Source organism: Phacochoerus africanus, chromosome 3 (assembly GCF_016906955.1).
Source record: "Phacochoerus africanus isolate WHEZ1 chromosome 3, ROS_Pafr_v1, whole genome shotgun sequence".
NCBI lineage: Eukaryota > Metazoa > Chordata > Mammalia > Artiodactyla > Suidae > Phacochoerus > Phacochoerus africanus.
The window spans coordinates 104,724,111-104,747,374 of record NC_062546.1 but is presented as its reverse complement, the minus strand read 5'-3'; the positions used below and the strand labels follow the sequence as shown (position 1 = coordinate 104,747,374).

Sequence of the window (23,264 nt, the reverse complement as noted above, 5' to 3'; positions counted from 1 at the left end):
ATGATAAAATCCTTAAAGACCCTCCAGGCAGTGTGGAAATGGATCAGAAATCTAAAGTAAAATAGCTTGACTTCTTTTGAACTTCCCTGGCAGCAGAGGAGGAAAAATGGGAGCGTTGTTTATTTTGAGTCGCTAACCTCTGGAAATTCACTAATAACAGCTCGTGGACAGCTGAATGAACATCGAATGTGGTTGCCACCACAAATCCAACTAGAATAAGATGTGACACAGTTGGATTCCGCCATCCCTTAGCTTTCAACCGCAGAGAGAAAGTCCACCCACAAACACAAGCCAGATAGAAAGGGAAGAAAAATCCCAGAAATTCTAACTAAAAACACTCTGGCACTTCTGATACTCTGGCTCTATCCCTCAGTCTTTCAATCCCTATCCAGAGTGTTCAGTTCAGCCTGTGGTGCTTTTTCTGGGCTGTGGGACTAAAGGCCAGGATTGGGTGTCCAAAGTGCAGAGCTCTGGAGCAGCTATTCAATGGAAATACATGAGAGCAAGTATGGGCAATGGCTTTAGTGTTGGATGTGACTCAAAGGAGAAATTACAAAGAACACTGACTTGACTTAGTGTGTTAGTAATGTGTAATGTGCATAAGTCATAACATGCTGCAAAGTGAAGTTGGTGCTCTCAGGTGACCCTCCCATGAGGGAAGTGTGCCAGGTAACAATCATGACACTGTCCTGTGAGCAGCTGTGGAGATAGTCCATTGCCTTTGCTCTGATCCTGCAGAGAACAATGTCAACCAGCACTTCTCACCTGTGTTCCCTGGCAGCCAAGTCAGTACAGGAAGTCACAGATGTAAAGAACGACAGGGGCTGGAGTTTCCGTCCTAACTGATGTGTCTATGGCTGGTTGGGTTTTGTCTTGACCTCCTTTGAGTCTTAGCTCTGGAAGGGGAAGGTCCAGGCCTCTTAGCAGTACATTTCTAATATTTATTTTTAAATATTTTTCCCAAGGAGTAATTGATCTGCACAAAGTGGAGGAAATACCTCCAAACTTTCATTAATGTTTTCCCTCTTTCCCGCTATCAAGGACACAACCTTCCACATGATGTTTCATTATTTTGATGACTATCGTGGAAGTGTCAGCACATTTGTCATGGTACGTTTGCCCTCAGAATACTAAGTGGCCTAAAATTTTTTAAAATATCTGCATGAGAATTAAAGAAATTCTATGTAAGATATACCAGAGAGAGATTTCAGATAGGTCAGTACAATCCTGGGCATCCTTCAACACTCTGATGGCAAAACCTAAGTAATTCAGAATTGTATTTAAAAATATGCCTTGTTTGGCATAATGTTGACTATTCCAGTAAATCCAGGGTAAGATGGAAAGAAGGAAAACATTCACATTATATTATGTATAACATTTCCACTATATATGATTACCTGCCCAACTTGTCATCAAAGTCTGTACGTCCAAACAAGATATACCAAAAACAGCTGGATGCCACCAAATGCTTCACCAACTTCTCAGTCCCGCCCAAAACCACTGCTCTTGTCATGAAGTAGTAACTGCCTAGCAGATGATCAGTTCAATACCAACTACACTGAGATTGAAAATTATGGCCTGGAGAAGGAGGGTGGGTGTTTATAGCCACTGAGAAAAAGTTCTGCCAAAATAATGCACAAATCTGTACCATGTGCCCCCTGCATATGGGCCCTGGGCTGAACTGGAGAGAAGAATACCAGAAAGTCTAGCCATGGCTTGTCTCTGGCTTTTCAATAAGGATGCACAATGTTGGCTGTAGAAAAAAACTAGATATGCCCAGATGTTCATGCAACTTCTAAAAATGCACAAACACCCCAACACCTTATACTCTGATTGAGACAATTCTAAGTCGCAGGATCTACCATCTCCTGGAAGACCACAGAAGCCTTGTACTCCACTCATGGTATCAACATAAGCACCCTCCACTCCTTAGTATCACTTCCTCATTCCCTTACTGATGCTTCCAAGAATCTGCTTCCAAATAAACTGCCTGCAATTAAATTTTATCTTTGGGTTTTCTGAGGGAAACTGAGTAACTATGTAGAAGTTACTAGTCATACATATATTCAATATGATGATTCCTGACATTCACCAAAGCAAATTTGTAGTTTATTTGCAATCTTCATGGGAAGGAGAGGGATTTTATTAAATCCTTTCTAATTATCAAAATGACCAGACTTTTAATCATAAAATATTTAGTAGAGATTGCTGCCTACAAAAACAATAAATAAAATAATATCCTTCCATGGTAAAAATATTTTTCCTATAGGAGCAAAGGTAATGGGCAAATCCTCTACAGAGGTGGTAGAGGTGTCTTAGGTAGATAATACATTCAGTTCTATTTTAAAGGCCAGGTGCCTAAGTGGAGATGTTCAAAAGGCAGATGGAGGTATAGTTTTTGAGCTCCCAAAGAAAAAAAAGAATCTTTAACACATTATATACAGCTCAGAGTTTGCACTTGCAAAGGAAAAGTTATAAAACCTTTATATATGTAAAATTCCTGTGATACGTAAACCATAATTCCTTTGGTTTTAGTTGAGACTAATTTTGTAGTAGTAGAGTTGTGGATATCTCAAAAATTACTGATGACCAGCCCATTCTAAAAATATTTTCCAATATATGAAATAATTACCAATCATCCTAAATTTCAAATAACAACTACTATGTAGGAAAAAGCCTCTGAAATAATTATTTTTTTTAAAGTGGAGGATATTTTTGCATTAAAAAAAATCATGTCATAAAATTTAATAGCCAGACAAACCCTTGGCAGGGTTGACCACAGAATGGCACTGTGGGGAAATTGAACTGACACCACAAATATGTTTGGGTATTGTTTTGTTCCAATATTATGTAAATTCTGCAAATCTAAAACAGAAAGTTTATGTAAGAGATGCCAAGTCAATCTCTCTGTGTGATTCATTCCTTGTGACTTAGGAAATGATGTACTCTCTGCTTAATGATGCTTAAAATCACTCCAAGGACACAAAGCCAAATATGCAGGAGACCCATTGCCTGGTGTAATTTGCAAACCATCAGTTATTTCTGTCATGCAGCATGACTTTGTTTAAAGTGCTAGTAGCACAGAGTGTGACTTGTGGAGTGACTCTTAAACATTTTAACACACAGACTACAGTTCTCCTCAATGACTCAGAGTATAAGCAGCTTTTTAACAAACTCCAGTTGGTAGGATTAGTGGAATAAGCACTACTGAGATAGTAAACTCCATGGTAAGTCTTTGACATAGAGATAATAGGGTAATTTAGGCCAATAAACAAGCCAGTGATATATTCATTCTGTGTGCTGGAAACCTTTCTGCACAGCCTAAAACACGTTTTTCATCAAAAACAGACTTGAAGAAAGAATCTGCCAACTAATAAATACAGTAGTAAGTTAGGGGTGTTCCTTTCAAATTTAATATCGAGTGTTCATTTCCTGGGCATTAACGTAATCTTTAAATTACATTTAGGAAAATCATGTTTAGCTTAGAGTAACAAAGCCGATTTGGCATTTTGGCCATCTTAAGAATCAATGTGCACAAATACTAAGTCAGAAATCACTCAGATGATCACTCTGAAGATTTAGGTAGACTTTTTTCAGGGGTATTTTTTTTTTCCTTTTTCTCGCGAGAAAGATGCAAAACTAAAAATTACCCAATATCCTTTTGGCAATCTAAGCACCTTCAAATGGCTTAACTATCAATATATGATTTTTATTATAAAATTTATGCTATTAAATTTATTGATTGTGCTTTAGACTGGCTTGGTAGCAGTGCATTTATTGTGCCATTAGCTATATATTAAGAAGATGAAAATAACTTTAAATTAACTATAGAATACTGGTTTGATTTCTGTGAGGTTTTCATTTCTACTATGATTACTAAATTTGACTACATATTGTAAAGTCAACATGTTCACCTTTGGGGGCAATATGAGAGAGAAAATCTAGATATATACCACAGGTGTTGAATTTTCAAAGTTTTGAAGCAAAGGAGTAAGTACTTTTGCAGAAAAACAGGGAAGTGAGAATATATGCAAAATTTTTGGTCTTTCATTTAAGTCACTATTATAGTTATTATGTTATTATATTTATACCTTTCTTATTTCCATTATTCACATTTTGTACACTGTAGCCACAGTAACTTACATATTTACTTACCAGTTAGGATGCTGAATAATCTCAAACTGTTTTCTGAGGGAAATATTGACCTTATCTGCAGGTACTCACTTTGCCAAATTCTGTAGAGAATTAAAAAGTAATCTCTTCAGATACAAGTCAATTTGTGTTCTTAATTAAAAAAAAATGAATTCATCTCTTTTAAAAATCTTAACACCTGTCAACTTCAAGATCAGGGACAATAAATCTGTCCTTAATTAAAACCATTAAAAAAATGTCTTGCAGGCACTTGCTAGAAAATGCAACTCTAAATTTGTTGCTGCCTAAATCATAACAAATGTTTGATAATATCATGGAATATCAGTTTCAGGGCATATAAAATACCTGACAAAATGTTTCAAAAATATTAAATTTTATCCTTGGATGAAACGGATTCACCAGAGAACCAGAAAACCAGGTAGACTGCAACTGCTTTGTCTCAACTCGTAATCATTTTTTACCAGAGAATTTTACCTTGACAACATGCCACAAAAATGACTGCATTTTATCATGGAGCCAGGTCTGAGGAAATTGACCATTATGTGACATAACAATGGTTTTGTGAGGATCCAGGGGAGAAATTTCTCTTAAAACACAGTTTCACAAGTACCTACTTTCTTCTAAGGAAAAAAAGTCTTATGAAAAAAGCCTCAATCTTACATATGATATTTTAACTCTTTTTTTGTATTACTTAGAAGGTTACAGCCAGATTTGAATCCTATCTCCACATATGTATAAGTTAATTTTACCTCTTACATTATCAAATTTTCTATTCTAATTTTACTTAAAACATGATAACTTCTGTTTTTCTCTACAATATATATCTTTGTAAACCCCTTTGAAATTAGACTTTTAATTTTTCTTGTGGGTTACTGGGGACTTTTTAAGGGTATTACATTTTGTATGTTAGTGGGAGAGATAATCAAGTTAGAATTTTATAAAAAATATTATTGTAACAACAAGAGAAGAGGGTTGGGCCCAAAAGCACTGGAGAAAGAAGACTTAGTAGAAAACGATAACAAAATCTAGTGAATTAGAAAAGGGATTCAGAGTGTAAGTGGCAGCAGATATAGACAGGAGACAGAAGTTAGAAAGGCTCCTTAGACATAAGTCAAATGGTTTGGTTACCAGTTGGATGGTTTATTTGGGATAAAAAAAAATTAAGAAAGACCACTGCAGTGTTTGCCATGCAAAACCTGATAGATGACAGATTAAGGGGACAGAAAGAGGAGGAGGTATGGGAAGAATATTAGGAGTTTGGGAGGCTCTTGAATATGCCTGTAAATATACTCATTGAGAAGCTGGATCTATAGAAATTGAATGGGGGAGGACATCCTGGAGATACAAAGACACCAACCTATGATTAAGAATTGAAAATATGATGTTAGATAAGCTCATCCGGGCAGGAAAAAGTAGAATCAGAATTAGTGGTGGACCATGCTTTGGTGGAAATTGATATTTAAGAGACTGGCAGAAAAGCAGACTTCATAATGTAAATTTATTTAAAATAGGATCAAAGAATGAAAGTCAAGACAAAATCAAGTTTAAAGAAGTGAAAGATTTCATTTATTTATTAAAAAAATGTATTGTTATTGCCCCAATACAATTCTTTCTACTGTACAGCATGGTGACCCAATTACACTCACATGTGTACATTCTTTTTTCTCACATTATATGTTCTATCATAAGTGACTAGACAGAGTTCCCAGTGCCACACAGCAGAATCCCATTGCTAATCCATCCTGAAGGTAACATTCTGCATCTATTTACACCAAGCTCCCACTCCCTCCCCTACCTCCTTGGCAACCACAAGTCTATTCTCCAAGTCCATTATTTTCTTTTCTGTGGGGAAGAAAAAAGATATGGTTCCTTTGTACCATATCTTATATTCCAGATATAAGGGATATCATATGGTATTTGTCTTTTTTTTCTGACTTACTTCACTCAGGATGAGAGTCTCTAGTTCCATCCATGTTGCTGCAAATGGCATTATTTTCTTCTTTTTATGGCTGAGTAGTAATCCATTGTGTATATATACCCCTATCTTCCTAATTCAATTATCTATCAGTGGACATTTGGGTTGATTCCATGTCTTGGCTATTGTGAATAGTGCTGAAGTGAACATGTGGGTCCATGTGTTTTTTTAAGGAGAACTTCGTCTGGATATATGCCCAAGAGGGGGATGCTGGGTCATATGATAGTTCTATGTATAATTTTCTCCATACTGTTCTCCATAGTGATTGTACCACCTTACATTCCCACAAACAGAGCAGGGGGGTTTCCTTTTCTCTACAACCCCTCCAGCATTTGTTATTTGTGGACTTAATGATGCAAAATCAATTAAATCAAGAGCTGGTTCTTTGAAAAGGTAAACAAAATTGACAAACCTCTGGCTAGACTCACCAAGAAGACGAGAGAAAAAAACCAAATAAACAAAATAAGAAATGAAAAGGGAGAAGTCATAACAGATATTACAGAAATACTAAAAAACATGAGAATACTATCAACAATTATATGCCAACAAATTCAACAACCTAGAAGTAATGGACATCTTTCTAGAGACCTACAGCCTGCCAAAACTGAATCAAGAAGAAATAGATCATCTGAACAGACCAATCACTAGAAATGAAATGGAATATGTCATAAAAACACTCCCTACCAATAAAAGTCCAAGGCAATGGCTTCACAGATCAATTCTACCAAACATAGAAAGAGGAACTTGTACCCATCCTCCTTAAACATTTTCAAAGGTTGAAGAAGAAGGAACACTCCCAAAGACATTCTATGATGCCACCATCACCCTAATTCCAAAACCAGACAAAGATACCACCAAAAAAGAAAACTATCTGTCTTTTTTAAGGAAAGTTTTGTCTGGATATATGCCCAAGAGTGGGATTGCTGGGTCATATGGTAGTTCTATGTATAGATTTCAAAGGTATCTCCATACTGTTCTCCATAATGGTTGTACCAGCTTACATTCCCACTAACAGTGCAAGAGGGTTCCCTTTTCCCCAAACCCCCTCCAGCATTTGCTATTTGTGGACTTATTAATGATGGCCGTTCTGACTGGTGTGAGGTGGTATCTCATGGTAGTTTTGATTTGCATTTTTCTAATAATCAGTGATGTTGAGCATTGTTTCAAGTCCTTGGTGGCCATCTGTATATCTTCCTTGGAAAAATGTCTATTCAGGCCTTTTGCCCATCTTTCCATTGGGTTGTTGGCTTTTTTGCTGTTGAGTTGTACAAGTTGTTTGTATATTTTAGAGATTAAGCCCTTGTCAGTTGCATCATTTGAAACAACTTTCTCCCATCCTGTAAATGGTCTTTTTGGTTTCCTTTGCTGTGCAAAAGCCTGCCAGTTTGATGAGGTCTCATTGGTTTATTTTTGCTCTTATTTCTGTTGCTTTGGGAGACTGAGCTGAGAAAACATTTGTAAGGTTGATGTCAGAGAATGTTTTGCCTATGTTTTCTTGTAGGAGTTTGATGGTGTCTTGTCTTCTATTTAAGTCTTTCAGCCATTTTGAGTTTATTTTTGTGCATGGTGTGAGGCTGTGTTCTAGTTTCATTGCTTTACATGCAGCTGTCCAGGTTTCCCAGCAATACTTGCTGAAAAGACTGTCTTTTTTCCCGTTTTATATTCTTGCCTCCTTTGTCAAAGATTAATTGACCATAGGTGTTGGGGTTTATTTCCGGGTTCTCTATTCTGTTCCATTGGTTGGTATGTCTGTTTTGGTACCAGCACCACACTGTCTTGATGACTGTGGCTTTGTAATATTGCCTGACATCTGGGAGAGTTATGCCTCCTGCTTGGTTTTTGTTCCACAGAATTGCTTTGGCAATTCTGGGTCTTTTGAGGTTCCATATAAATGTTTGGATTGTTTGTTCTAGTTCTGTGAAAAATGTCATGGGTAATTTGATAGGGATTACATTGAATCTGTAGATTGCTTTGGATAGTATGGCCATTTTTACAATATTAATTTTTCCAACCCCGGAGTGTGGAATATCTTCCCATTGCTTTACATATTCTTTAATTCCCTTGATTAATGTTTTAGAGTTCTAAGTATATAAGTCTTTCACCTCCTTGGTCAGGTATTTGATTTTTTGGGGTGCAATTTTAAAAAGGGTTGTATTTCTGTGTTCATTTCCCAATATTTCATTGTTCTTATACAGAAATGCGACTGATTTCTGAATGTTAATCTTACATCCTGCTACTTTGCTGAATTTGTTGATCAGTTCAAGTAGTTTTTGGGTTGAGTCCTTAGGGTTTTCTATATATAGTGTCATGTCATTTGCATACAGTAAGAGTTTTACCTCTTCTCCTCCTATTTGGATGCCTTTTATTTCATTTGTTTGTCTGATTGCTGTGGCTAGGACTTCAAGTACTTTGTTCAATAACAGTAGTGAGAGTGGACATCCTTGTCTTGTTCCAGATTTTAATGCAAAGGCTTTCAGCTTTTCTCCATTGAGTATTATATTTGCTGTGGGCTTGTCATATATGGCTTTTATTCTGTTAAGGTGTGTTCCCTGTATAGCCACTTTGGTAAGAGTTTTGATCATGAATGGATGTTGGACTTTATCAAATGATTTCTTTGCATCTATTGAGATTATCATGTGGTTTTTTTATTTTTCTTTTGTTAACGTGGTGTATGATGTTGATGAATTTGCATATGTTGAACCATCCTTGTGCACCTGGGATGAATCCCACCTGGTCGTGGTGTACTATTTTTTTGATATGTTGTTGGATTTAATTGGCTAAAATTTTCTTGAGAATTTTTGTGTCTATATTCATCAAAGTTACTGGCCTATAATTTTCTTTTTTGGTGGTATCTTTGTCTGGTTTTGGAATTAGGGTGATGGTGGCATCATAGAATGTCTTTGGGAGTGTTCCTTCTTCTTCAACCTTTGAAAATGTTTAAGGAGGATGGGTACAAGTTCCTCTTTCTATGTTTGGTAGAATTGATCTGTGAAGCCATTGCCTTGGACTTTTATTGGTAGGGAGTGTTTTTATGACATATTCCATTTCATTTCTAGTGATTGGTCTGTTCAGATGATCTATTTCTTCTTGATTCAGTTTTGGCAGGCTGTAGGTCTCTAGAAAGATGTCCATTACTTCTAGGTTGTTGAATTTGTTGGCATATAATTGTTGATAGTATTCTCATGTTTTTTAGTATTTCTGTAATATCTGTTATGACTTCTCCCTTTTCATTTCTTATTTTGTTTATTTGGTTTTTTTCTCTCGTCTTCTTGGTGAGTCTAGCCAGAGGTTTGTCAATTTTGTTTACCTTTTCAAAGAACCAGCTCTTGGTGTGACGGATTTTTTCTATTTTTTTTTTTTTTTGAATTTCGATTTTATTGATTTCCTCTTTGATCTTTACGATATACTTCCTTCTGCTGACTTTAGATTTTTTTTTGTTCTTCTTTTTCTAATTCATTTAGGTGGTGGGTTAAGTTGTTGATTGGAGATTTTTTTTCTTTTCTGAGGAAGGCCTGTATTGCTATGAATTTCCCTCTGAGCACTGCTTTTGAGTGGTTGTGTCTTCATTATCATTTGTCTCAAGGTATTTTTTAATTTCCTTCTTGATTTCCTCACTGACCCATGGGTTTTTTAGTAGGATGTTGTTTAGTCTCCATGTAGTAAGTTTTTTTCATTTCATTTCCTGTGATTAATTTCTAGTTTCATGCCATTTGTGGTCAGAGAAGATACTTGAAATAATTCCTACACTCTTAAATTTGTTGAGGTGAGCTCTTGGCCCCAGGATGTGATCAATTCTTGAGAATGTTCCATGTGCACTTGAGGAGAATGTATATACTGATTTTTTTTGGATGTAATGTCCTGAAAATGTCAATTAAGTCTAAATTTTCTATTGTGTCCTTTAGGATCTCTGTTGCCTTATTGATTTTCTGTCTAGAGGATCTGTCCATTGATGTGAGTGGGATGTTAAAGTCTCCTACTATGACTATATTCCCATCAATTTCTCCTTTTATGTCTATTAGTATTTGTTGGAGGTATGTGGGTGCTCCTATATTAGGGGCATAGGTATTGATGATTGTAATGTCCTCTTCTTGAATGGATCCTTTAACCATTAAATAGTGTCCTTCTTTTTCTTTATGGCCCTAATTTTAAAGTCTATTTTGTCTGATATGAGTATTGCAACTCTGCTTTCCTGTCTTGTCCATTGGCATGAAATATCTTTTCCCACCCTCTCACTTTCAATCTATATGTGTCCTTTGCCTTAGGTGAGTTTCTTGTAGACAGCAGATTGCAGGTTTTTGCTTTTTATCCATTCTTCCACTCTGTGTCTTTTGATTGGAGCATTCAGTCCGTTGACATTTAAGGTGATTATTGATAGTTATGTATTTATTGCCATTTTAAACTTTGTTTTCCAGTTGATTATATGTTTCTCTTTTCTTCTTTGTTTGGTTGGATGGTTTCCATTTATTTTATGTTTGAGTACTTTTCTTTTCATTTTTTGTGAATGTAATGTTCAATTTTGATTTGTGATTGCCCTGTTTTTTAAGTATGTTAATCCCTTCCTATATCTGCTTGCTTTAGCCTGATAGTCATATAGGCTCAAATACATCATTAAAATTAAAAAAGTCTATATTTTCTTATTTTCCTTCCCCACATGGTATAATTTTGAAGTCTTTTTTTTTTTTAACCTCTTCCTGTTTAGATCTGTATGCTGGTTTATTTAAGTGATTGCTTTCCAAATGTGGTTTCCTCCATCCTATTTCTTATTATTTCTTTTTTTTTATTTTTATTTAGAGAAGCCCTTTCAGTATTTCTTTTAGAATGGGCTTAGTATTGCTGTACTCTTTCAGTTTGTGTGTGTTGGAAAAATTCTTTATTTCCCCTTCTATTTTAAATGATATTCTTGCTGGATAGAGTATTCTAGGTTTCAAATTTTTTCCTTTCAGCACTTTATATATATCTTTCCACTCTGTTCTGGCCTGTAGTGCTTCTGTAGAGAAATCAGCTGATAGCTTTTTTCTTGCTGTCTTTTGAACTCTCTTTTATCTTTAACTTTTGCCATTTTTATTACAGTATGTCTTGGTGAGGGCCTGTTTGGGTTCAACTTGTTTGGGGCCCTCTGTACTTCCTGTATCTTAATATCAGTATCCTTTAGATTTGGAAAGTTTTAAGCCATAATTACTTTAAATATATTTTCAATCCCCTTTTCTTTTTCTTTCCCTTCTGGAATTCCTATTGTACATAGATTAGCCCACTTTACATTATCCTATAGGTCTCATATTGCTTACATGTTTTTTTTTTTTTCATTTGGTTTTCTGTCTGTTGTCCTGATTGGGTGATTTCCATTATTCTCTCTTCCATGTCACTAATTTGTTCCTCTGCGTTTTTCATTCTGCTCTTTATTGCCTGAAGCTCAGTTTGTATCTCTGCAAGTGAATTTTCTAGTTTTTCTTGGCTCCTCCTTATATTTTCTAGTTCCCTTCTAAAGGAATCTGCATTACTGTTCATATCCTCTCTTAATTCCTTCAGTATTTTAACTATCTCCCTTTTGAACTCAATGTCTGTCAGACTGCAGGGGTCTGTTTCATTGTTGACTGCTTTAGGTGAATTCTCCTCTTCCTTTAACTGGGAATCATTTCTGAGCTTCTTCATCTTGCTTGTGTTTTTCTTTTTCTTTGAGTTTGGGGAAACCAAACTATAGTCTTGTAAGGCTACATCTATGCAAGAATACCCCTTTGTATTTTTGGGGGGGTTACTATTTATTTTTGGTGTGGGAGTTTAAATATTTGCTGTCTCTTTCTTCAGTGTGAGCAGGCTGTTATTCCCAGGATGCTCAGGGTGTTTTCAGGGAGAAGGAGGCAATTGTAGGGCCAGCATTCAGTGCCTGGTTTTTGGGCTCTCAATGGCAGCAAGAACCTCCAGGAAGGTGGCACAGGCTGCACCTAGGTGCATGGCCCTGGGAAGTGGTAATAAGTTTTGGCAGATCTTCAAGGTGACCAGAGCACTTGGCAGAAGCAGCAGCAGGGTGTGTGAGTTCCCAGGGGAGTGAGAGTAACAACAGCTTGTGTTCGACTGCAATGCCCTCCTCTGAGGTGATTGGAACTACAGGTGGTGCCTGTTCAGGGACCCCTAGTGGGAGCAAATCATGACCACCTCTAGAGTCAGCGATAACTGTGGTGGTTTGCCCCCACCACCTGAAGACCATGCAAGAAGCATGCTGTCCATCTTAGCCCATGAAGGAGGTGCTGCACCAGCTGGTCCTAGTTGTAGGGTCTTGGAAAGGGACAGTGACCAAGTGTCTGCATGCTGCCAGAGCATTTGACATTGGCAGCTTCGGGCAGGTGTACTCCCAGGGAAGTTAAAGCAACAGCATATGGTGCTTGGTTGCAGTGCACTCTTTTTTTCTTTTTTGCCAACCCCTGAGGTGACTGGGGTCACGGGTGGAGCCCACTCACAGGCCCCCAGTGGTGGGAAACCATGCCTCCCTCTGGCCTCTGAGACAACCACCTTGATCTGTCCCTGCCACCTATAGATCATGCAAGAGGCACCACATCGCACTTAGCCCCCTGATGCCCTTAGCCTACCTAAGAGGTGCTTGGCCACTTGTAGCCTGCACAAGGAGTGCCCAATCTCCCCTAAATGAGCAAGAGGCTTCTTGCCACCCACAGCCTGCACCAGAGCCCCTCTGCCCTCTGAGAGTCCATGGGCATGTGCACACTCCAGTGCAGGGAGTTTCTTATGGCATCCACCCCTCCTCCTCTCCCCCCCCCCCAACAATGGCACCTTGCCTCTCTTGCAGGTCCAGACCTTCTCCTGGGTTCCCTCTGCCATGGTGTTCCCCTGCTCAGCCCGTGGTATAACATACCCCTGCCAGTGGCGCACTGATCCTTTGCTCCTCAGGCTATCCCCACACAGCTAGCCCCAGTCCTCTCCCTGGGACTGACCTCTGGAGCCTGAGTCTCAGGGCCCAGCTCCCACTGAGCATCTCAAGCTGTAGTGTTGGGGCCAGTGGTTCAGATGATCTGTGCGGCTCTCACTCTGCTTTGCTGTTCTCAGTCCAGCTGCTGTGCTTTTCTTGGAGTCTCTGAGTTCCTGCTGACTTGGCTGATCTTTCCATCAGTTAGGTGGCTTTCCAGGATGTGTGTTTCTTTTCTCCTTCACTGTTCCCTCTCAGGAATGCTAGTCCTGTCCTGATTCCTTTTCCCTCTCTCTCTCTTTTTTTCCTTTGTTCTACCCAGTTATGTCAAGAAACTTGCTATTTTGGAGGTTTCTGCCAGCATTCAGTTGATGTTCTGTGTGAGTCATTTTACATGTAGATGTTTTTTTGATGTGTTTGTGGGAGAAGGTAAGCACAACCTCTTACTCTTCTGCCATCTTGCTCCACCCCCCAAGAAGCAAAAGTTTTTTAAAAATGTTACTTCTAACCTCAAACTCCCAGTCCATCCAAATCCCTCCCCTCTCCCTTTTTAGGAGATGCAAACTATTACATTTGGAATGGATAGCTTTAAATAGAATTTTATAATAAGCACTAATAAATTACCTACTCCAAATGTTGTGGATTCAGTCTAACTTCAGATGTTTAATAGTGATATAAATTAAAGAGTAAACTGTTTGGCCTAAAAAGATAATCAGTTCCTTGCCAATTTTCCAAAGCACTGCTTCTTCGGTGACTAGTATTCCACAATAGGTTTCTCATGAAAGGCTTCTGATGCAGTTGCATATCCTTAAAATTTGAGTGTTTACAACTGATTTACTTTATTTGATCGATGCATGACCACTTGACTGGATATGAAGTCTTAGCAATGCATTCTTTCCCACAGTTCCTCAAAATGTTTGTCTTTTGTCTTCTTCCTTTGTACATTACTCTTAAGATAATACCAACCTGACTTTCTGTCCCTTCGAAATGACTTCATTGATGTCTTTTTATGTTTTTAAAATTTTTTATTAAAGTATATTTGATAATGTTCTGTCAATGTTCTGTCAATTTCTACTGTACAGAATATATCTTCTGTATTTCTACTGTACAGAATATATCTTCTGTATAACTTAATATTACCTCAAAGTAAAATCATTATTATTATTACAATTTTTTTTGTCTTTTTGCCTTTTCTAGGGCCACTTCTGCGGCATATGGAGATTCCAGGCTAGGGGTCTAATCGGAGCCATAGCCACCGGCCTACGCCAGAGCCACAGCAACGCGGGATCCGAGCCGCGTCTGCAACCTACATCACAGCTCATGGCAACGCAGGATCCTTAACCCACTGAGCAAGGCCAGGGATTGAACCTGCCACCACATGGTTCCTAGTAGGATTCGTTAACCACTGTGCCATGACAGGAACTCCTATTATTACAATTTTTAAAAATTAGTCATTAAAGAATGACTACATAGAAGTGTGGTCTATGTGACAAATGATGGGTTAATATATCTTTAATGCATTTTTTTAGAGAAAGGAAAACAAAACAAAAATCTTCCAAGTTTAAAATGAAAATATTTCAAAAAGCTCATTTACCTGGAGATATAAAAATTCTCAGCATAATCACAATACTGTATTCCTTGACAAATTGATTCTATACAGTCAGACTTTATAGTGTTTAAGAAACAATGCCAAAAATACACTACAAGAAACTGCTGAACTTGAGTCTTTCATTGTAGTTTGTAAAGTATAATTTTTCCCACTCAACAGCATTCTATTCACAAGTTATAGTCAATGAATAAAAATTAATTTTCTATTTCACCTGAGAGACATGCAATATAAATACATAATGGAAGGTTCAATAAGGCATAAACATATTAAATAAAGATAGTTCTTTCAGGTTTGAAGTCTAGGTTCAAATTTTCCTTTGTTTATTAATCTACAAAACCTAGACACTGAATTTAGAAAACATTAGTAATGGAAATAATTATAGTACCAAATAATTAGGTAAATCTCAAATCTTTCCATTTTCATGCCTCCTTACACTCCTAAAGATAAATGAGAATCCTAGAGTTTTTAATTTGTTTTATATTTATCATATGAGAAATTAAACAGAGAATATTAAAATTAGTCACGTTTACTTAAAACAATAAACTCATTTCTTATTTATAATAACTACGTTAGATAACTACATTTTCCAAAACAAAAGTATTTAAAGAGAAGGGTGGCATTGTTTTACATCATGGAAGTCTTGTTTGAATTAAAGAAAGCTGGATTCTTTTGTCTGCTTCTACATTCATCCTATTGCAATTTCACACCACCTCAAACAGCCTGTGAAAAACTCACTGCACACTCATAAGAATGAGAGTGAAAAGGACAAATAATGTCTTTGTATTTTTATGAATATAGTTTTACTTTCACAGATGCCTAAAAAAATCTCATGGACAGCCAAAGAGATAGGTTTTTGCAAGAGCTAAATCCAGTGAATATACTCTCATATTTCACTCAAGTCCCTGCCACATTTCTTCCTATTCAGTTGCAAACTTTATGAAAAAGTTTTCACTGCTTGATATTTTACCTTCTCGCTGCCTACTCACCTTGGAATACATCATGATGTGAATTCTACCCACCACCATCATAACATTTACACTAAATTTTATGTTAAGTGTAACCCCTCCACTTACAAGGGGTTATACTGATATTTTTCCTGGGTTATTCATTTAAAAATATTTATTATTAGAGCAAATACTTTAAAGGTCTGTGATAATACAGTAAGTGGGGTCAGGATTTCCACAGTGTAGATATGGAGACATGATATGATGAGGTTAAGTGAAATACTTAAAGATTTGATATTTGTTAGTATGAATTATGACCAAAACCAAAAATAGAGATAGTAACACTTACACTTACATGACTTATGAGAGAAAGAAGTAATATGAAAATCAGAAATGAAAGAATAACTGAAGAGGTCAATGATTATAATCCATTATGTTTTATCCTAACATGACGTCCTAGCCCATCTTACTCTTGACTGTGTTTCACACTTGTAGGCTTTACCTCACTACATTTCTAACCAAAAGGTTTATAGTGAGTTTAGAGATATACAATGAATTTTTCCTATAAAGAGTGGCTCATGAGAACCTAATGAGGACATTTTGGAAACAGAATCTGCAAACTCAGACCAAGAGTATATTAACATCTAACATGTATGATAAACATAAACATAGAAGGATGGTTTCTTAGAGTTTGTAAAGTTTGTCGACAAGAATGCAGGGGAAGAAAAATTTTTGAAAGCCTTCCTGCTATAATCTGGAACAAGATAAGGATGCCCATTTTCGCCACTTTTATTCAATGCAGTATTGGAAGTCCTAGGCACAGTAATCAGACAAACAAAAAGTATCCAAACTGTAAAAGAAGAGATAAAATTTCCACTCTATGATGATGACATGATATTATGTATAGAAAACTTTAGAGACTCCACACAAAAACTATTTGAACTGATAAAACTCTAAAAGTAGCAGGATACAAGATTAACATTCAGAAATCAGTTACATTTCTGTATACTAACAATGAAATATTAGAAAAGAGTATAAAAAAACCTTTTAAAACTGCACCCCCCAAAATTAATTACCTAGGAATAAAGACTTATACACTGAGAACTATAAAATATTAATCAGGGAAATTAAAGAGGATTCGAAGAAATGGAAAGATATCCCATGCTTCTGGATTGGAAGAACTAGTATTTTTAAAATGACCATACTACACAAAGCAACCTACAGATTGAATATGATCCCTGTCAAATTACCCATAACATTTTTCATAGAAGTGGAATAAACAATCCAAAAATTTATATGGAACCATAAAAGACCCAGAATTGCCAAAGCAATCCTCAGGGAAACAAAACAAGCAGGAAGTATAACTCTCCAAGACCTCAGACAATAGTATAAAGCTACCACAATCAAGGCAGTGTGGTACTGGTACAAAAACAGACATACAGAACAATGGAACAGAATAGAGAGCCCAGAAATAAACCCAGACCCATAGAGTCAATTAATCTTCAGCAAAGGAGGCAAGAATATAAAATGGGAAAAAAACCTTTTTAGCATGTGGTGCTGGAAAAACTGGACAGCTGGATATAAATCAAGGAAACTAGAACACACCCTCACACCATGTACAAAAGAAACTCAAAATGTCTTAAAAAGACTTAAACCTAAGACATGATACCATAAAACTCCCAAAGGGAACACAGACAAAACATTCTCCAATATCAGTCATGCAAATGTTTTCTTAGGTCCGACTCCCAAGGCAATAGAAATAAAAACAAAAATAAACCAATGAGATCTAATCAAATTTACAAGCTTTTGCACAGCAAAAGAAATTATAAAAAAAAGAGAAAAGACAGCCTAATGAACAGGAGAAAATAGTAGCAAACAATGTAACTGACTTAATCATCAAAATATAGAAAAAACTCATACAACACAAGAATAAAAAAAAATCCAATAAAAAATAGGTATAAGACCTAAATAGATATTTCTCCAAAGAAATGCCTCCAACAGGCACATGAAAAAATGCTCAACATCACTAATTATTAGAGAAATGCAAATCAAAACTATAATGAGCTACCTCAGACCAGTCAGAGTGACCATCATCAATAAGTCTACATATAACAAATACTGGAGAGGGTGTGGAGAAAAGGGAACCCTCCTTCACTGCTGTGGGAATGTAAATTGGAAAAACCACCATAGAAAGCATTATGGTGGTTCCTCAGAAAACTAAATATAAAACTACCATATTATCCAGCAATCCCACTCCTGGGCATATATCCAGACAAAATTTTCATTCATTAAGTTTCACTCAACAAGATATTTTCACACTTATGTTCACTGCAGCACTATTCACAATAGCCAAGACATGGAAATAACCTATACATCATCCATCAATAGATGAGTGGATTAAGAGGATGTAATACATATACACAATGGAATGCTACTCAGACATAAAAAGAATGAAATAATTCCATTCGCAGAAACATGGATGCAAAAAGAGAGTTTCATAGTAAGCGACGTAAGTCAGAAAGAGAAAGATAAATAGCATATGATATCACATATATGCAATCTAAAATATGGCATAAATGAAGCTATCTACAGAATAGAAACAAATCCACAGACAGGGGAGTATATATTTGTAGTTGCCAAGGGGGAGGGGGAAGGAATGAGATGGATGGGGAGTTTGGGATTGGTAGATGCAAACCATAGAATTTTGGAGTGAATAAGCAATGAGGCCCTGGTGTATAGTACAGGGAACTATATCCAATCACTTGTGATAGAACATGATGGATAATAATATGAGACAAAAAATGTATATATATGTATGACTGGGTCACTTTTATGTACTGCAGGAATTAACAGAACATTGTAAATCAATTACACTTTAATTTTTTTTAGCATTTTTAGAGCCACACCCGTGGCATATGGAAGTTCCCAGGCTAGGGGTCGAATTGGAACTGCAGCTGCCAGCCTACAGCACAGCTACGGCAACACGGATCCAAGTTGCACCTGTGACCTACAGCTCATAGCAACACCAGATCCTTAACCCCCTGAGCAAGGCCAGGGATCAAACCTGCATCCTCATGGATACTAGTTAGATTTGTTTCCACTGCACCATTACAGGAACCCCAATTTAAAAAAATTGTTTTTTAATGTTGGGCCAAACTCCAGGTCTTTGACTTTTTTTTTTTCAAGCTGACTTATTATTTATTTATGTTTTCATTTTTTCTATTATACTTGATTTACATTATTGTCGATTTCTGCTGTGCAGCAAAGTGACTCACATATATATATGTGAGTATACACACACACATATATATATATATATACAATCTTTTTCTCACATTATCCTCCGTCATGTTCTATTACAAGTGACTAGATATAGTTCCCTGTGCTATATAGCAGGATCTCATTGATTATCCACACTCTGAATTCAATAGCTTACATCTACTAATCCCATACTCCAGGTCTTTGACTCTGATCCCCAATAAACTGTATATTCAGTAGGGTCTATTTCTATGTTTTGCAGCATTCTTTTTCCTACTATGGTCTTTGGTAGATCTTTCTTCTTCCCTCCCTTCCTTCCTTCTTTTATTTCTTTCATCCTCTCTCTTGCTTTCCCTCTCTTTTCATATATATATACCTTCCATATATATATTCTGTATATATATATTCCATATATATATTCTGTATATATATATATTCCATATATATATTCTGTATATATATATATTCCATATATATATTCTGTATATATATATATATTCCATATATATATATATTCCGTGTATATATTCACAAAAAATGATCCTTGACTCTGAGAAACTTGTATGTGGGAAGTCAGGAAGTCTTATTTATTAGAAAATGATGTTTCAAACTTTCTCAGATTTACAGGGCATAGAACAAACCAGGAAAGAGGTTATTTTCCTTTCACATAAATATAGTCCTAGTGTCCCACACATTCTAAATACAGTTTGAATTAAAAGCAAGTTTGGCAGGTTTCCAACATTTAAGAATGTCATTTATTTGGTAACTTGCCATACATTTATTTCCCTACTCAATAAATAAAAATCTAAGATAAGATTGTTATTTTAATGCATCAACAATGGCATAAAAATAGGGGAATCAAGATGGAAATATCTTTGTGGCATAAATTTAGGAGGTCTAATAGGAAAGATATTTGAATCTTCTGGTCAAATGATTGTTTTTTTACAAATGAGAAAACTGAGGCACAAATAAAATGCATAAATTAAAAAAGTGACAGTTATTTAAATAGACACAAATGTGAGTTTTAATGACAAATTATATATAGCTATATGATAATACATTTAGATTTCTTATAAATATTCTGTGAAAAGATTCACAGAACTTTTTATTCAGGTACCCTTTACTACACAGTTAACAAGTAATAAGCATTCGTCTCTAATTCCAGAACCAATTATACTATGTGATGCATTATTTATAATTAACAGGGCTTTTCTGAATTTACTCTCAGAGCAGCTCCTCAGATACTTCAATTCTAAGAATTCTTGACATAAGATTTCATTGTGTGTATATAATGCTACAGTTAGTCCTGACAGTGTTTACTCAGTGGAAATTAAGTATTTGGCAAAATAGGGAACTGTTAGGTCATTAAGGTGTAATTAGGCACCTCTGGAAATTTTTATACAAAGTTTATAGGACAAGGGAGGCAGCAGTGACATCTTCAATAGATATTTAATATCTTGGCCGCAGAGATTAATCAGACCATGAATACGTTTCTGCATAGGTGATGGAAGTTGTTGACCCAGAGAATTTAGTCTGAACGTTTACTACTTCATTGGTATTGGTTCCGGTTCACTAGTATTAATTGACCTAATGTACAGCATATTACAATGTGCAATCCAAATCTTAACTGTCCAAGTGATGAAATAAGAATTTGTCTAATTCACAATTGCCCTCCTTAAACAACATGTCAAAATAAAATCTAAATAATCTCAGATAAAGAATAATCCAAATTTCTTTTCAGAGCATTTATTGTGAGCACATGAATTCTTCTGGAAAATGTAGATCATTTGTATGCTTCTGTTTTACACTTTTATTTAGCTATAGAGTTTTATGTCTGAATGAAAATTTAATATAAAGACATGTTAAATATATTGTTAAAATACATACTTAGTATTTTAATGCTACTTCTTTTTTCATCTGTAAGGATATGATGTGATTGTTATTCCTGACTCAAAAATCAAAAAACATATGGGCACATTTTTGTGTTAAGAAAAATTATGATTGATATACAATCCTCTGTGAAGTCCAGGGAATAGATCATATTTAATCATAATATTATATTGTTGTGAAATGTATAAAGAATTTCAAACCAGTAAAGGAAGCCAAATAATGTATTTACTGAAGACAATGATTGAAATCATTCTTTTTTTATTTGCCAAAGTTTTGAAAAAATAGCTAAAAATTCCAATTTTGTATTACTTTTCATTCTCTTCTTTAGGAATTACTTTAAAATAGTGATGTTAATAATAATATGATCTACATTCATTATTCAAAGATCAAAAATACATTTCTGGATATGCTGGTATATTTATATTATTACCAGAATAAAGAGTACATTTCATTCTATTATATGATGCAACTACTTGTAACTCTTTGGATTTGTTTAATGGGTTGAATTTTTAATGATGGTAAAGCTGTGTTTTCATGCCGACTGGGCATATTCACCTATTCATAAGTAACAGTATCTCTCTCACTTTATCCTAACTCACAGCTTTAAAATTGCACTTATAGCACTTATTGCATCTATTCCCACATGTGTCAACTGGCCATTAACAGAATTACCTACATAAAGCACAGCTGACAAATTAGGCATTGTTCATACTTAAAAATTAACAGGACCAATGACAAGACAACAAGGAAGAGAAGAATAGGATGACAGGCTACGAACTTCCTCTACATCAAAAAGTTTTTTCTTTTACACCTTCTTTTCCTTCTATATTTTATGTCTTCCTTTTTCATCTTTTCAAGACCAGGATACTGTGACAGCATTAATGTTCTGAAAATACTTTAAGAAGCCAGACTTTATACCTAAAGCCAAATGTCTCAGTCTGTTTATCAAATACCAGTGTGATTAGGCTAGCATATGAAGCATGGTCATAATAGTCTTTCATTTAGATTTTGTAACCAACCTGATACTTTCACACTGTCATAATATGAACGCTGGGAAAGCAAAGCTTAATTTTCTATTCTTAAGAGAATTAGCTGGGTTGGTGGTCCAGAAGTATCACTTCGTGAATTAATTTAAGTAGATGCTTTTTCTCTCAGTATCTAAGGTGTTTAATATATATATTAGAATGGAAAACTATTTGCTTTATCTGTTGAATGACTCATGTAATAATAACCATTTGTGTTTGTTTTCTGTACACAAATGTAGTTATCAGCTGGATGATTACTAGGATTACCATCCTATCCTTTTAACTAATAGCTACTTACTGGTTGGAGACAGCTCTTTCAAAATTTATATCCCTACTCAAATTTAACCATCAGTTGACCAAAAGCCATACTTAACTGATGAAAACAAAAGATGTGAAATATTGTTTAGTCAAAAGCCCCTGACATTCCTCTTCTTGATTTGCTACCTTTGACATACGCCAGTAACTTTGGCCACTGACCATGTACATGGGTCCAGCCATCAGAATGAACAGGAACTTCAAAAGAAAAAAAAATCAACTCCATTTACAGAAAGAGATGTTAGGGAGTAAGGACAAGGCAGTGACTAGGTTTGGTCCAACAGGTTAAGGGGAAGATTAGCATTTCCAGAACTCAAAGTGTAGACAGACCATTCATTACAACATGAACTGCTATTTCCAAAATCTAAATACTTCGGAGCTTCTGTAGACAGCTTTGCATATACTAATTCTAAGAAAACTTTTAATGGAAGTATAACATACATATCGAAAAAGGCATGAGTCACAACATTTAGAAGGGAGAATTTTGGCAAAAATGTACCCACGTAATTAGTGCTCAGGTCAAATAACAAAACTTTACCATCACTTAAGAAACTGCCAGTGTGCCATTGCACTTCCACCAATCCCCTAAGGGTAAACATAATCTTGGTTTCTAAAACCATAGATTAGTTAGTTTTGTACATACATGCATTATTTTCAAATTCAAGGGTATTTGGGAGGAAGTCTATTTTATTTAATGTTAACTAATTTAAGCTCAACTAGTGTGACTAGTGGAGGAATTGACAGATAGTTCAGAGGAGTTTAACCAAAACATACAATTCCACTAATGTGTAATGTATATTAAAAATACATTTTTGGAACATAATTGGAAAAAAGAAAATTTTCCCATCTTCCTTCCAGACAATGTCCCAGATATTAGCATAGCATGTGTTAAACTGATTCAGAACCAGTGCTATAAAAGCAGACACAACCTCAACCATTGACTCTGTCACTAGCTAGGTGTATGATCTTGAACAAGTAAACCTCTTCAATGCTTATATTATTTTTTTTGTAATAGAGATTATAATACCTTTAATTCACAATGTTTCATAGAAATTAAAAGAGATAATGTCTAAAAATAATAGCTCTTACCCTTGCATATAGTAAGTGCTCAATAAATGAGAGCTTACTCATGTAAATGAGTAATTAATGTAATCCCTACCCTACCCTAACTAATCTATGGTGT

General features: G+C 35.7%; 1 long non-coding RNA gene across 1 annotated transcript in view; it reads right to left on the bottom strand.

The window, feature by feature from the left end:
• Nucleotides 1–4,161: 4,161 nt before the first annotated feature.
• The window catches only part of LOC125123091 (uncharacterized), a 43,276-nt gene continuing 24,173 nt past the window's right edge, over nt 4,162–23,264 (bottom strand). The window contains exon 4 of the long non-coding RNA XR_007133975.1: nt 4,162–4,235. This is a non-coding gene — a long non-coding RNA (uncharacterized LOC125123091). The remainder of the gene's footprint in view (nt 4,236–23,264) is intronic.